The sequence below is a fragment of the Equus caballus genome, unplaced genomic scaffold (genome assembly GCF_041296265.1).
Source record: "Equus caballus isolate H_3958 breed thoroughbred unplaced genomic scaffold, TB-T2T haplotype2-0000448, whole genome shotgun sequence".
Classification (NCBI taxonomy): domain Eukaryota; kingdom Metazoa; phylum Chordata; class Mammalia; order Perissodactyla; family Equidae; genus Equus; species Equus caballus.
Window position 1 is genome coordinate 785668 of NW_027221892.1, and position 12682 is coordinate 798349.

The 12682-nt window shown below is 45.4% G+C and overlaps 1 long non-coding RNA gene across 1 annotated transcript; it reads left to right on the top strand.

Annotated features, from left to right (window-relative positions):
• The first annotated feature begins 6821 nt into the window (after positions 1 to 6821).
• Positions 6822 to 10966, top strand: LOC138922103 (uncharacterized). Its single transcript, XR_011435185.1, has 2 exons — positions 6822 to 6950; positions 7833 to 10966. It is a non-coding gene; the product is annotated as an uncharacterized lncRNA (long non-coding RNA).
• Positions 10967 to 12682: the final 1716 nt, after the last annotated feature.

The window sequence follows — 12682 nt, forward strand, 5'->3', positions numbered from 1 at the left end:
AAAAACAAAGGTGCAAATCGTAAAAACAAAAAACAAATCTTTTTAACTCTAAATTTAGTCTTATTCTAAAAAACTGAAAGTTGAGCATTGGGGAAAGTGTGGCAAAATGAGCATTCTCAACAGTACCGGCTGGAATATAAATCTATACAAACTTTCTAGAGGGTTATTTGCAATATATCAAAAGCCTTAAAATACATATCTTCTTTGAGCTATCAATGACTCTTTACAGAACTTATCTTAAGGAAACAACTGAACAAAATACATATTTAGGAATATTCACCATGGAACTCTTTCTAATAGAAAAAATTGGAAACAGCCTAATCTCCAACAACGCAGGATGGGTTACAGACGTAGCTGCTGCAGCACATCCATATATGGTCATGCGCCATCTAAGGACGTTTCAGTCAACAGTACATCACGTAGATGATGGCCATCCCATGAGATTAGTACCACAGAGCCTACATGTGTAGGAGGCTATGATAGAAGAAAATTTTATATATTGAGGTGTATGGGGAAGCCGTTCTGGATTAAATGCGATTTGGACTAAATTTTATTTAAACCAAAGAAGCCTGACTTACAGCCTGTCAAATGTTCGTTGTATATTGTCCCAAAATAAAGAATGTACTCTTTTTTTTCAATATTTCTTTTTCTGCTTTATCTCCCCAACCCCCCCTCCCCCCCCCACACAGTTGTATATCTTAGTTGCAGGCACTTCTAGTTGTGGGATGTGGGACGCCGCCTCAACGTGGCCTGATGAGTGATGCCATGTCCACACCCAGGATGCGAACCCTGGGCCGCCGCAGTAGAGTGCGCGAACTTAGCCACTCAGCCACAGAGCCGGCCCCAGAATGTACTCTTTGAAGGTAAGAACCAATGCCTCTCTTCTTATGACACCAGTACTTTTTGAAGGTAAGTGTCCTTTCCCATGACACTGGGGTCATGCTGACCCACTGTGCATGTACTAATCTATAACAAAGTATCTCCTTGAACCCTTGAGAGAATGTACCCCTGTCACACTTGATGTATGTCTGTTTGGAAATGGTATATAATGGTGCTGAAAAATCACTCTTCTTCACAGCACTTACGAAGGCTGCACTCCCAGGCTGCAGTCCTCAGCTTGGCTCGAATAAAACTCCCCGCTGTAGAATGACTATTGATTATTCGTGTCAACAGCTCGACCATCTAGGTTTGTGAAAGTACACTTTATGATGTTTGCACAATGATAAAATCACTTACTGACACATTTCTCAGAACGTATCCCCATTGTTAAGCAAGGCATGACTATAGTGGAATACTATGATGATTACATAGCTGTGTTAATGTGGAAAGATGTTTCTAATAGTCTGGTAATTTCTAAAACCAGTTAACAAGATGCACATATGATATTCTTTTATTCTCAAATATTTATGGAGAGCCTTGTGTATGCCAAGCACCAAGCAAGTGACTGGTAAACAAAAAGAGATCTGTTCCCTGCTTCTAAGGAGCTTACAAGCTTTGGAGGGGGATGAGGGGGAGGGAGACAGGCCACATACATATCTTCCAACTGACTCCTGTTGGCATATTAAAGGGATATACGCTTTGAAAATACAGACCATTTCTATGTGTCTGTGTGTCTATGTAATATCTGCAGCACCTCATCAGCATAGTCTACAAAGAGAACACACACGCTCAGCTGTATGGACTAGGAAGTGGGTCAACAAGAGGGTACTTGGAGCAACTGCCTTGTGATGAACTGAAGCACACAAATCTTCTACAAAAATGCTCTAGGGAGAATCTTAAGAAACGCAATGTAGTTATGGAAAGTCATCCACTGGAAGACAGATGCGAGACAGATCGCAGAACCACAGAAAAAGAATTGGAACAAAGAGCTTCCGCTGTTGACAATTCAAGACTAAGACTGACCAAGATCAGGTACAAGTTCTTGAACAAATAACTGTTCTTCTACAAGTCTACAGCTTTACCCTTCCCTACTATGTTGGGATCTAACAAATAATAATGAAGCCTCCAAGATAAGAAAGATCTCATAATTAGGGTCAGGCTCAAAGGATTCTGACATTCTATATTCATTTCATTTAAACATCTGCACTACAATCAGTAAACTTACGAGAGTCATTAATTACAAAGGGAAAATTTTTTTCTTTGGAGCACAGAAACATGTCAGACACCTCAACCAAGAGATCAAAAGTTAACATTCACCAGCGATAAGACCTATCTACATCACACATGTGCCAATATGATGCACTGAGAAGGGAACAACCTCACCACTGTGGTATTCTTGTCACAAATGCTTAACCCTCAATTTAATCATGAAAGAACACCAGATAAATCCAAACTGAGGGACATTCTGCAAAATAACTGACCGGTACTCTGGAAAAGTACCAAGGTCACGAAAGATAAAAAACTGTCACAAATTGGAAGAGACCAAGGAGACACCATAACTAAATGCAGTGTGGGCTACTGGACTGGATCCTCGACCAGAAAAAAGACATCAGGGGTGAAACCCGAATAAAGACTTTAGATTAACTCTATCAACTGCCTGGTTTCAATAACCACACTATGGTTACATAAGATGCTAACAAAGGGACGCTGGTTCTAAGGTATATACGAATTCTCTGGGCTATTTTTGCCATTTCTTTCTACTTCTAAAATTATTTCAAAGTAAAAAGTTTGTAAAAGTAACTTCAGACGAATGATAAAGAGATATGGGTGATCACTCAATAACTCTTACATAAAAATATGCTACCTCCTCGGGGCTGGCCCTGTGGCTGAGCGGTTAAGTTCGTGCGCTCCACTGCAGGTGGCCCAGTGTTTCGTTGCTTCGAATCCTGGGCGTGGACATGGCACTGCTCACCAAACCACGCTGAGGTGGTGTCCCACATGCCACAACTAGAAGGACCTACAACGAAGAATCTACAACTATGTCCTGGGGGGCTTTGGGGAGAAAAAGGAAAAAAAAAATATGCTACCTCCTCCAATAATTGTGCTAAAAAAAACCCAGTAATTGCAAATAAGGCGTAAACCAGAATAATCTGTAAGTATTCACTAAAAACCTGTGATTGGGATAATCTAGAGAGCCGACTAACTTTCCTAGGGCACTGAAGTCTCTCCAGATAAATAATCTACCCCATTTTCCCTATTAATCTTTTTTAATTCAATTCAACTTATATTTATTTAACATCTACTATGGGCATGGAACTGTGCTGGGGCCTGATCAGATTTTGATACATTAAGAACATTTCAGTACACAAAATGAGAAAGAAAAACAGAGAGTAACAAAACTGGAAGGAACTTTTCACTCCCATACAATCTAGCAATCAATACCGGCACCCTTTTTAGTGTGATTGCTGCTAGGAGCTCAAGTGCATCCCCTTCAGCATAAGCGGTTCTGACCTCTACAATTATCTCCAAAAATTATCCCTGAAGATGCCAAAATGACTCTAAAACATACTCCATTTCTAGTACCTTTTTTCCATCTAATCATTATGTTGTTGGTGCATTACAGTACACAACACAAAATTAAAGAACTTGATTCTCTGAACGTCAAGGAAGGGTCAAGCTGGTATAAACCCACAGACGTTTACTTACTATCCTCTTAGAAGAGGTCAAAGGCAACAGCACAGAAGGCCGGGGTTCTCAAAGTGTGCCCTCAGAGTCAGCAGCTTTAACATCACCCAGGAACTTGTCAGAAATGCAAATTCTCAGTCCCAGTCCAGACCCGCTGATTCACAGACCCAGCCCAGCATCTGCGTTTTCACAAGCCCCCCCAGCTGACTCTGATGCACCATCAGTTTGAGAACCACTGATGGAACAGCAGAAAGACTGGCCCCGTGAATCTGGAGGCCTGATTCCAATCCTTGCTCTGCCACTAACACCTCTACAATGCATTAGCCGCTCAGCTTCTGTGGGGCTCAGCCTCCTGATCAGTGAGGGAACTGCAACAGCTCACAGCCACAGTCCTTACACCCTAATTTGATAACCATGAAAGCATTCATTTGTATAAGGCCTAAAAGTGAAAACACCACTGCAGTATTTCACCACGTATTTCTCTCTTTCATCCAAATGAAACAATTAAAATTTCATCTTGGCATCCACCAGCCTCTGAATCAGACTTAACATAGCTACAATAATTTCTTCTGATTTTAAATAAAATTGTGTTCACTACTTTGCTGTAGCAAAAGCCATATAAATGCTAATTTTACAGTTTCCTATTTAGTTCTCTATCAAGCCTATTTTGGAGCAATTCCTCATAATAACAAAAATTCCAAGAAACCCACCTACTACAGACTGAATTGTGCACCCTCCCCCCCCCACACACACACCCAATTTTGATGCCGAAGCCCTAATCACCAATGTGATGGTATTTGGAAATGAGGTCTTTGAGAGGTACTTAGGTTTAGATGAGGTCAGAACGGTAGGGTCTCCAAGACGGGATCAGCGTCTTTAGAAGAAGACGAAGAGAGACCAGAGTTCTCTCTCCATCTCTGCCATGTGAAGACACAGCAAGAAGGTGGCTGTCTGTAAGCAAGGAAGAGCCCTCACCAGGAATCAGCACCTTGATCTTGGACTTAACCTCCAGAACTGGGAGAAGTAAATGACTGTTGTTTCAGCCACCTGGGGTTATGGTGTTTTCCTAGAGCAGCCCACAACGACCAACACACTCACTCAAAATACCCCTCTGCTGTGGGCATAGTTCAGAAGAACTGTGCTCCAACCTCGCATAAAGAATGTGTGTGTTCAGACCACTGAAGTACTCAGCAACTATGAAAGAGAAAGAATTTTAAAACGTACAGATCTAGATACTTCCATTACTAAGAAACACAGCTTAATTTCATCTCCTAGTCATGGATTTATAAACCGCGATTCTTCTCACAGCCTGTGGAAACTATGACAAAAACCTCTCAGGGTAGATGTGAGAAAGAGGGAGAGAGGAGAATCAAATAAGAAGAGTCCGTTTTATAAAGGTTAGAGAGTTCTCTTCGAACACAAACCTAGGTAGCATGAATGTGGGCAGAAATGTCCCACCAATCAAGTGAATACCCACTAATCCTTGAGACCTAACTCAAATGCTGTATCCTGCAAGCTCGCGCCACTCCTTCCCAGGCAGTCAGTCATAAATTACTCTGTGCTCCCCTTTCTCCATTTCAGCACTGAGCAAAAGGCACTATACTTGCTTATGGATCTGTCTCTTCCACCAGACCTTGAAATCATCTAGGGCAGCGTGTTACTCTCTCCAGCACCTAGAATGGTGACTGGCATGAAGCAGTTTGCTCAAGTGGAGCCACTCTGCTTTGCTGAATACAAGAGGAACTCTCTGTGCTATCTCACAGCTTTTCTGCAAATCTGAGATTATTCCAAAATAAACAGGTTTTTTAAAAAAGGCACCAGGAGCCACTGTATTATCAGTAATAATCACACCTGCCTTACATGTCACGCAAGAAGACAACAGCTACTAGAGAGCCTTGCCTCAGTGTTTTTCAGACGTGCCAGCAGGAGTCAGTAACCTTACATGTAGCAAACTTGAAAAACAATGAGTAACAAACACTTGAGACGCTAATCCTGACCTTAACTTTGGTCAAACTGTTTAACTTTAGTCTCAGTTTGTGAAAAGGGACTAGTAATTCGGACCCTACACGGCTGCCGTGCTACATGAAGTCTACAGAGTATACATCAAATGAGCTCTCCTAACGATGTTCTAATCAATACGTGTTAGTGACCTTCCCCAGGCAGTGTTGCATCTGGACTAACGCTTCACCGCAAACCAGGTGCATACTGTAACTAGTTCCACCGGCACGGACTGTAAAGTCCCGACACAATCACCATTCGGGCTATGATTACCTAGAAAATAATCCTACATATGTGTCCACAGATGCCAACCCTGCCAAGATGTCCTAGTCCAGAACCCCCCAACCCAATAAACAGGCTATTCAAAACTCAACGCAAGCGCAGGGGTCAGCAGCTCCTGGCACCCACCTCCCCTCGACTAAGCTCCAGAAAGCGGGCACGCACACTCAGGCCGTGCTCGCCCACTAGGAAGAGGTGGGTATCTCCAGGGACGATCCCGCTGCTGCCAACAGCGACGTGCGGCAGCCTGGGGTCTCCCGCTAGTTGCTGAGAGCAGCTGGACCCTGAGTGGCCAGGACCGTCCACTTCCAGGCGGGGTGCTCTCGGGCACCAGCATCCTCAACCGAAGGAGGCGCGGGTGGCAGCAGCGCATCGGTGCGCTGGGGAAAACAGGGCGTGGGCGGGCAGCCACGGACACCACCGCCCGGACTAGAAACCCACACCGGGCAGCTCCCCGCCTGGGCGCCCGCGTTCCAGTCGGAGAAGCCAGGCGGTCGGAAGCGCCCCGACTGCGTGCAGGGGTGCGTGGGGCGCCCGGGGCGCCGCTTCCGCGCCAAGAGCCCGGGCCCGCGGGGAAACGGAGGCCCGCCGGGTCCCCGGGAGCCCGGCTCGCGGAGCGAGCAGGTGACGGCGGGGGCAGGGCGGCTGCGACGCCGCGCGGGCGGCGGGCGGGTGTCGGGCGAGTCTGGGCGGCGTCGGGAGGGACCGGCGAGGGGGGGAGGGGCTGAGGCGGGGGGAGGAGGGAGGAGGAAGAGCGAAGGGCCTTGGCGGGACTCCCGGCGCCCAGCTGCCCGGCCCGAGCCCTCAAGCCACCGCCCCCAGGCCCCGCGCAGACGCTGGACGGTCCCCGCCTCCAAACCTCCCCCCCCCCGGCCCGGTCAGAGAATAACTTACCCGTTTGCCGACGTAATCGCTCCTGCTGGCCCCTCTGACGGACTCCTCCGGCTCGTCGTCTTCCGGTGATGAAACCGGAAGTCCCACCCCTCCCCAAGAGGAAAACGGAAAGCCGAAGGAGTCAATCTAAGGAAGGGGAGACGCGCGTCAGGCTGAGAGCCTGGCGGCGTCTGACCGGGAAGGCCACCTGGCACTTCCAGCGGCTCCCCGAGCGGGTAACCCCCGGGCGATCCCGCCTCCTCCCTCTCCATCCCTCCTCACTCCACCCCTTCGCTCGCCCGCCCGCGGTAAAGAACCCCGAGGGCGGTGCGGGAGAAACGGACGCGCCCGGGCCGGGCGGGAGCCGGAGGCCTGCGGGCCGGGCGGCCGGCCTCCGCCTCCACCGGCCCAAGCGATGCCCGGCGCCTCTGAGGCCTCCTCTAACGGAGCGAGGTTTTCCTGCTGTGCCAGGCGCGTGCGCACCTCCGGGTTAGGAGAACAGCCTCTGGATGCTCCTAGCAGGGGTCCTCAGAGTCGCAGACCCTAGGAAGCCACGAGCCGAATTCGGATTCTAACGGGTTCTAATGAAAAATGCAGGAGGATCGGGGTCCAGTTCTCAGAAGAGGGGGCTGGGCTGCGCTGGGCTGGGCTGGTGTCTGGCTAACACAGAGGCTGAGGGAGGGATGCGCTGGAATGAACATGTGGAGCGCGAAGAAGCCCAGACCAGGTTCTTTGTGTGTCTGTGGCCGACTGCCTTCCTCCAGCTGCAAGTGCAGAGAACGTGTGTCACCACAGGGCTCTTGCACTGTCCAGCACACACTCACACAAGGTTTATTTTTATGAATACAACATAAAACCAAGAACATTCCCAGTCCTCGTTATCTTCCATAAGAGCATCTACCAAATCTAACTGACAGTCCAAACCTGGACAGTCCCAAACCTGACATGTTGCCCTCCTTCAATACGATGACGTCCCCTCCTGATCATGTCACTATATACTCCCAATAAGTATACTGGGTGGTCATCTTTATCCATGTGCATATGCTTCTTTGGTAAAATTTTTTAAAGCAAATACTTAAATTTCTCTATCCCCAACCTCTTTGTCTTCTTATTACTAGTTAATTGGTCTTCTGGCTAATCACTGGGCGGATTTCTGTCATCCCTCTGAATGTAATCTATCCGGAAAATACTTCCTATCTGGCTCCCAAACCACAGCAAGACCCAGGTAGCCACATGGCTTGGGTTTGGGTAGAAAACGTGGACCCATCAATGAGAGCTGGGGAGACCCATCATGACCCGGGGAGGCAGAAAACCACGGCTCTGGACTCAGGCATCCCAGGGTTGGAATCTCCTAGATTCAATGACCTCATTCGTCCTCCTCCTCTCCTCACCTGGTGGCAGCTGAATAATTGACCAAGACACTGCAGGTCTCAGAGATTCAGCAGGAACGCAGATCAGCAAATACATCTTCTTATTTAGTGACTTGGTAAAACTGATGTTCCCTTGCTCAGAAATGGTTATATTTTACAACCAACTTTTGTTAATTGACTACTATGAACACCCTTGTTAAAATATAAATTGGCGTCAGAAACCTCGTGTACAGTTAGTCCTTGGGACCTCTGCCAAATACATCAGGTAGGTCCACGGAATCCGAAAACCTCACAAGATTCAACCAAATCTGGCGAGCATGGACTGTGCTTAAATAGTGACGAGTACCAAACACCTGCGAATATTTAACCAAGAGGACTTGATGTTGTCCAGCACCAGAGAAGAAGTGGCTCCTTATGGATGCCTCAGCGAGGCTGATGCCACAGGTGGGTCCCGTTTCTGTGACAAGAGGCAGGGTAAGCTGGCCCCATGATCCAGCCGTTTTAGACATGACGCAGCAAGCTTTAAAACTGACATTTCAAGCACCCACAAAGAGATGGAATGTGTGGCACTTTGTTTTTATTTGGAATCATAAGAGAAACATTTTTAATAAACCCTTAACTTCTTCTCCATTAATGCTATTTAAATAGTGAATTCATAAAGACTGAAGTGATTTGTTTACTTATACTTAGCTGTAGAAAACTTATGTGCTTTTGTTTATTTGTTTACACCATCAAATCCAATCAAGCCAAACAAGATGGTCGACTGAAATGACTGATGAATGCAACCTGAGCTGACAGCTTCAAATTTGGGATGTGTTACTGATGTCAGGTTGATCAGTTCTCTGTCTAAAATTGATGCTATTTAAAGCTTTGAACAATTTAGATGTAGTCACTGAGTAAAATCCCAACGGGGTGAGAGAATTCCATCAGGGCTGATTCTGCTGTGGTGAATTTCCACGTGCGCAGGTGTCAGAGGGAGAGTGGCCTCTCCCGATGGGGTAGTGAGACAGAACAGGATGCAGGAGGGGCGGTGGGCTGGCGTCACTCACAGCAAAGGTAAAGAGGCTTAGAATAAAGATAGACGCATCTTCTCACAAGGAATCCCAAATGGCATAAGAGTGTGAATATTGGTCATTTCTGTTTCAAAACTTTTCAAGAAAGGAAAAAGTGAAGGGGAGGCAAGAAGTGAATATGTATCACGCTTCAATAACTCATCTGAAAATGAACCCCCAGGGAAATCATGGTAGTCGGTGGGGTAGACCAATGTTTTTATTAACAATATAAAAGGAATGTGTGGTGAAAGCAACGGTGACATAAGTACTGACAGTCAGTGGATGAATGATTATGTGTCCTGAGCACCTCAGGACACAGCAAACTAGAGCAATTCCACCAATCAAATGGCAAGAGAAGTCTAATCGAAGAACCATCCTTGTGCTGGAAGGGCAGAATGAGTCCAGTCCGGGGACTACTGGGGCCAGACTTGGGGAAATCAAGTTGTTGAAGGTAGCTGTGACTTTAGAGAGGTGTGCAACAGAGACATTAAGCCATTTCCAGTGTCTCTACCTTTAAAATAGTTTATTACTGGTCCAAATGTCCAAAGACGTATTAAAGAGGGAAAATATTATTTACTGGACAGAAATTCTCTGGATATTTAGATTCTATTCCTGTCCAGGGATGTGAGAGAGGGGATATGTCAGCAGCTCAGATGTAAGCTGGAAGGTTCCCGTCGTTGTTAATGCAGCTTAGCCGTCTCTAGGAAAAAGGCAGCAAATAATTGGGATCCTTCTATGTAGTTCCACCTAACAAAAGAAGAAATAAAGAGAAACTGTTATTTCCATTCAAATAATGGAGGAAAAGTAGTCTACAATTTAAACAGGAAGATTTGATGACATAAATTCAATCTAAAATATGCAGCATGTCGGAAGGTTACTGATGTGGACACCCTGTGGTTTGCACACTGAGAGATCAGCCCCCTCAAGAACCTGCTCACTGTTGATTTTCTCCTTCTGCGCGTGCTCTCCATCGTCCACAGTGCCCAGCGGGAGCATCATCACACTCTTTTGGATAACATCCTGGAATATATTGGCAATTGGTGTGGTTGATCCATCCCGGATCATATCTGGTTCTGTTCCAAACACTGAAACACAGGAAAAGAAGGCATTGAATAAATTAATGAGAAGACTACCCCCAGTGATCTCCGCAAATGTCGTGTTCACTTTATCTTTCTTTCTTTTTTTTTTTTTTTTCCCACCATGAAATTTGGTGGCTGGGATAAGTAAGCGTCTTGATATCATGCAATTTATATTCTAAAATAGTCAATAGAGTCAAGAAGAAAACTGTGGTTGCCTTATTTACTATTATCTACTTTCAAAAAATATTTTTAAATAATATTTTAAAGTAACGTTAGACTTACAGAAAAGTTGCAAAAGTAGTACAGAGAGAGTTCTCATATATTCCTTACTCTGCTTTCCCTAATGTTAACATCTTACATAACTATTGTACAATTATCAAGAATAGGAAATTAACATTGGATAATATTATAAACTAGACTCAGCCTTTATTTGAATTTCACTCTTTCCCTTCTGCTGTACCAGGATCCAATGCAGAATCCCACACGGCATTTTGTCATTGCTCCTTAGTCTCCTCTTGTCTGTGACTGTTTCTCAGTCTTCCCTTGTCTTTCATGACCTTGACCCTGCTGAAGAGTACTGATCAGTTGTTTTGTAAAATGTCCCTCAGTTTGGGTTTATCTGACGTTTTTTCACGATTGGAAGAGGTCATGTGTTTTTGGCCAGAGTACCACAGAAGATGTACCTACCTACTTTTATGGTTGCTTCACGAATTAAGTATTAGAAACACTAATATTAAATATTAGGAACACATTTCTTTGGTGTTTTGTGTTTCTTTTGTAACCAACATATGAATAAATCGCTGTACTCAACTTTCACCTGAATGTTGCAGTGTTTGTACTCAACTTTCAAGGTATCCCAGGAAACAGTTTTAATGGATATCCTGGGGTCTAGAAAGAGATGAGTTGAAACCTTCTAGGCTATAGGGAAAGTTGCCAGAGATGGAGTGGGAATGAAAAATAAATGAAGACACAAAAGAGAACATGCCGTGTCTTCTGGATCCACAGAGCAAGGTGTGAATGTGAATAAAGATGATGTACACTCGTGCATTGCTTAACGACAGGATACATTCTGAGACATGCATCGTTAGGTGATTTAATTGTTAGATGGTTTAATTGTTGTGTACTCACACAAACCTAGGTGGTATAGCCTACCACACGCCTAGGTGATATGGTGCTAATCTTATGGGACCACTGTCATACATGCAGTCCGTTGTTGACGAAAAACTCATTATGTGGCAGACGACTGTCCTTTGTTGGCAGGACTGGTTTAGCACACAGACAGACAAAAAGGTGCCTTATGCATTCCTGCATTTTCCTGTATTTCATGTCTTTACTGTTGAATTTGACATTTCAATCACACATCTCTCTTCAGCTGGCATTCCATTTAACTTCCTAACTCTTCTTCCTCTTTTCTTCACCCCCAAATTTTACTGGTAAAATACTGCTACAATTGAGGGCAGTGGGGATGATTGTGTAGAGAAGTATGGCTCTCGGTGTTGGACTTGTCCTCTAATTTTTGACGTCTGTGTCCCTTGTACTCATAGATGCAGAGAGTTAGTGCTCCAAGGAGGTCTGGAGGCCATTAAACCCAGAGCTCTGTGACCGGGAAGAGCAAGTCCCCACAGGGCAGCCCGGTGCCAGCTTGCTCGCTCCACTACAGTTTAGCTTCTTCATTTTTAACCCCAGAGGACTTCCTTTACTTTCGTGCAAGTTCAGCTGTGCTTTTAAAAGTTTTTATGTATCGGCCAATATTTCCATGAGTTTTGCAGAAGGAGGGTTGGGAGGTTTCCAAGTCCATCATTTTCCCCCAAATTCAGGTCTCCAGAACGTGAGTTTGAACCCTGGCTTCGCTACTTCTAGCTGAGTGCCCTCCAGCAAATTATTTAATCTCTTCTCGCCTTAATCTGCACCCCGGGGAGGGCTGTTGGGAGGATTCATGAGACAGTGTGTGTAAAGAGCCCTGAACCACACCGTTTACCGTCAGTAATGCAGCCCATATAAAAGGAGAGTCCACAGTGAAGTTTTAAAAGTGTCTGCTTTATCTACAGCCCCACCGGGTACCACCCCTTGTTCCCAGTGTAAACCAGCAATCAAAATAGCATAAGTCTAACCTGTTTTGATGGCTCTTTTTGCTGCAAGATACTGATTATCTTTAATATTTGCGATCCATGGGTGTAGTCCTAGTGCCATAGAAACAACCATCTGGTTGGAACGATTTCTTTGGGAAAATATATATTCAAGATGCTGCTTTACCTAAAGGTAACATTTTCAGTTGTAAGAGAAAATTTTGAGTAGCTCTCATAGCCTTGTATCAAGAAACTGATTGGAATCCCAAGCTGACGCATTCAAGCGTTCTGATTTTCCCTCAGCTCTTCCAGAGGGAGGACGCGGAGTGAGCCGGGTCTCCAGGACGGAGAGCTGCGCCCAGTGTGAGGAATGCTTGCTCTCACTCCCACCCCTCCCGAGA